We start from the raw sequence: 4,647 nt of genomic DNA on the forward strand, positions 1-4,647 counted from the left end.
AAAAAAAAAAAAAAAAAAGTATGATTTTCTTATCTGGATCATTCATTTACTGGACTTTTGATAATGTCTAGAGAATTTGTTAAATGATAACAATAGGAATAGGAGGCTTTGTTACCTATGTTTTATATTACTCTAACACTAAATGAGAATATTTCAAATATTTTTTTTATTTTGTGCTCGTATACACCCCCACCTCATGGCTGCTCTTATGTTAGGTTTATATAAACAGCAAAGCTCTCCCAATCTTCCTAATCTTGTGAAGGATACTAATTAAGTAAATTTTAGCTCATTCAAATGCACACATTGGAACTTTCACAAAGATTGATAAATTTCTAAAATGGTAGTATTTCTTAATAGCATTGTCCAACTCTTGTTTGCCCAAAGTTTCCAAAGCATTTAACACCACAGATTCTGTATGTGATGTGCCAGCACCACAGAGCAATTTATCTAGAAGAGCAAACTATTTCAGGCCACACAGATCTTTCAGATAACTGGCTGGGAGTGAAGGAAAAAATAAAGATGGAAAAGGAGAGGCTATAAACTACCCAAGTGTGATAATTTAAGTGATAGAGAGGAGTGTGTTTACAGACTCACTGAGATATATTTTGAGATGTGTTGACAAAACACAGTTTGGCTGAGGGGAATGAAGGAATAACAGTGGAGCAAAGGAATTATTTATGAAATCCAGGAAAGATGGTGGCTTTCATTTACAAAAGCCAGAAACCTGAAGCACATAATGTAGAATCCCAGATGTAATAATATTAAGGATTTTGACTAGTGTAAAAGAATGCCTGGTGACTAAGTCATAGAAATAAACTCTGACTTTATGAAAACTAATAGGAGTTGTTGAAATTATCAGTTATAAGATACATGATTCTAATAGGAAAGGCTCTCTCTATGAGTGTCGGGGCAAATAGAGTAGAGGTAGAATTGTTTTTGAGGTTAACTGCATCACTATCTTAGAATGATGTGAATAATAAATAGATAAAGGATATTTCCATAGAAATCATGAGAGAATTTCAAAAAGGATTTGAAGAAATCCTCATATTATTAATTTCTCCAATTTGGGAGTTTTCTTATTTTAACAGAAACACGATGCATTCGTATTTTTCTTTGCTCTATATTAAAAGGGATTCTGTCTTTCCTTATTCAACAAAGATATTTAAGAATGCAAGAGTAGAATATTCAAAGTGATAGAACACCAATCACTTTTACAGCATCATGGCTGTACAAATGAGAGAAAATACCTTGAAAATTGCCTTATATTTGAAAGAGAAGGGAAGAGAGGAAAGTAAGTCAAGTATGATACAAGTTTAATTGAGAAAAGATGTCAAATATAAAACAACAAAAATAATAAAAGAACTTTTAAATTACTATGACTGTACAGACAAAGCTCTCATTCTGTATTTACTTCTATATTCCACAACATGACAAGTGGAATGAGGAAAAGGAGCAACAAAGGAAGGGGAAATACAGATATATATATAGATATAGATATAGATATATATACATATATATATATTAGCTAAGGTAATTGTACTATTAATTTTTATTAGTTCATTGAAAGGAACAGTTGGTGCTTACACTGTTTTATCAACTTTGCCTGCCTATATCTTGTAATCTGAGCAACTACTTTGAAGATAACAACATGCAATATAATAACCATTGTTAATTTCCTACCATCCTTTTTTGAAACTGTATATTGTAATAGAAAATAGAAAATGGAGGAATATATTGAACCATTAGGGTGACATTAATGATAAGCAGGTCAAGAATGAAACAAGGGACCACTCTGAGCCACATTTCAGAGTTTAATTTTATAACTTAGTAGTAAAGTACACTTTATAGAAATGGACTATATCTTTTTGATAATCCAATAATTAAAAAACCAAGTGTTGTGTAAAATATAAATTTAAAACATAGTCCCATAATTAAAATAAGTAAAATAAATCATGCTTGTAAAAAGAGGAACAATTTGAATTATGTGTAGGATGATCTTAGCCGTTTACTTCTGAAAGGCTTCTGTTGCAAAACAAAGCAGTTAGGGTTAGAAGAAAGGAGTGGGAGAAGAGCGTCAAAACAATGACTCATTGACTTCACCTCCATTTTTCTCTATTCCTACAGCTTGGGAATCTTGCTCTGCAACATAATAAAATCACTTGTTTCTGTCTCAAATTATGTTTCCTAGAATTCTAGAGCTAAGAAAATAAGTGCTCTCAAACTATAGAGAAAACACAAGACCTGACCATTTTTTATTCTGTCTCATAAACCAAGATTAGCTTGAATCAAGTAACCTGAAAATTGGTAGAGCTGGAGAAGATCAAGGTTGGAAATCAAGCTAATGTTAATAAAAGACAAGTCTGTGAAATCTGTATGATTATGATATGGAAAAACTGGATTTGGGGGGCTTATTTCCTTTCATAAATTCTGTACTTAACAGTGTAAGAGGAATGCAGCGTTTGCCTCTTTATACCCCATGAGGCCATTCTTTTCTCTTTTCCCAAGACATAGAGGCCAACAAGGAGCCAGTGGTCCAAATGGAAAATATAACCTGGAACTAAGGAGATAAACAGAACAGAAGCCTGTTGATTACAGACAGAACTGTCAAAACAGAAAATTATATACAATGGGTAAAAGTAAGCAGGATCTCTAGCATTCCTCAACAGACATTGAATTTAAATCTAAGCAAATCAAGAAGGTACATTAAATAAGAAAGCCAACATTTAAAACTTGTATTTATGATAAGGGTTTAAGGAAGTTGTATTTTATAACCTTGTCTACAGAAGATCTGTATTATTAAAACCACCTAAACCATGGTTACAAGTTCTTAGCTGCTAAATAATTACAAAACTTATTACATAAATTACAAAACACTAATAACTAAAAACTTAGTTCATTAACAGCATAGTTATTTTTTCTGTATTTTAGGATATATGTGCTATGAATTTATAAAAATTATGTAATATCATCTTCTCTCAAATAAAAAGTTATTATTTCTCTCCTTACACTTATATGTAACTTTTCTAGCTCAATAAGTATATGTTACCTATAAATTATAAGATGTTAACCTAGGTGTAAACTTGTATCTGGGGTGAAAATTATGCAAATATTATGGATTTGAAGATAAAAGAGATTATTAAAATTCTTTTTGAAATGAAATCTAAGTTTTGTATGTATGATATTATATGTTAATAGGGTCAAAGGAAAAATGTGAATATCACATAGTTCTTTGTTTTTATTATGCATATATTTCAACATATTTTGTAGATAATTTCCACACCACCTTCATAATTATGATTACAATATCCAGTTTTTGTTTGTTGCTATATATCTATTTTTTCCTTTCAATTAGTATGGTTTCTGTTTTGTTTTGTTTATCTTTTTGAGACAGGATCTTGCTATGCAGTTCAGGCTGGCCTTGAGCTCACTTTGTAGCCCGCGCTGGTCTCAAACTTGCAATGCTCCTCCTGCCTCAGCTTCCCAAGTGCTGGGATTAGAGGCATGTGCCACTATGCCTGGTCATATGGTTTCAAAGAAGGGACTATAGGTGTGCATCATCAATGCAAGTCTGGGCCCAGGAGATGCCAACCTCCCTCTGGTGAAGCATCAGAAGGGTCTGTGACCTGAGTCTCTTCCATTAAAATCAGTCTGGTGATTTACCAAAGTCTATGAAATCAAAGGAAACCTCCATTCCCTCCACCCCACACTGGCTACATTAAGGGTATAAAGTGGAGGCCATCTGGTAGATTCGGAAAGTAACGTTATTCAGAACAGATATGTCAGCAATACACCTATTCTAGCTATGCTTATATATACATATAAATTTTGCTTTTCATTTAAATAAAATACAAAATAACAAAGAGAAATACATAAACAAAATAGCATAGAGAACAATAAAAATGATACAGAATTTCAAAACATGATAATAGGATATTAACAATGGTTGTAACAGTCAGTGCTTAAAATTTCCTTTTTTTTGACCAATTTTGCATGCTTGAATTTGGTAATCAGAATGACTGATTTGAAAACAACAACATGCAGTATAAGGACCACTGTTGAACTCCTATCATGTTGTATTGTGAAGCTCTGCATCATTTCCGATGTTTTTATTTTATTAATTGTTATGGTTTTTGATTGTTTGATCAATCTTACATTCTTATCTTTGGTGGACTGAGCAACTTAGTTGAAGATAATAGTATGTAATGTAGCAACCACTGTTAATTCCTATCATTTTTTAGGTCATGTACCATTTTTGTTGTTTTTATGTTTTGATTTTGTCTTCATTATTGTTTTGTTAGTTTTTTTAATTAAAAAAAAAAACAGAAATGTCAAAAAATTAAGAAACTGATTCCAGGTACTGTTTAAGTCAAGATTCAGCTTTACTGGAGGGAGTGTTATAGGTAGAATTCTTCGCAAACAAGATAATGAGTTCTGCTATTGATCTAGCTAGCGTGAACTGGATGCCCTGCCACTAGCAACTAAGGAGATACAAGAAACAATTAAGACATACAACAGGTAGAAAAATGATTTCACGTGTAAGTGTGGTTTTTTTGTCGGTGATTAATCTCTTCAGTAACTGGGACTTACAGCGATATATTGCAATAATCTCCTCAAAATATCTGCAGTTAAGTGCACTGTCATCTCTCG

This window comes from Chinchilla lanigera, unplaced genomic scaffold, assembly GCF_000276665.1.
Source record: "Chinchilla lanigera isolate Chin_1 unplaced genomic scaffold, ChiLan1.0 scaffold00078, whole genome shotgun sequence".
NCBI classification, from domain to species: domain Eukaryota; kingdom Metazoa; phylum Chordata; class Mammalia; order Rodentia; family Chinchillidae; genus Chinchilla; species Chinchilla lanigera.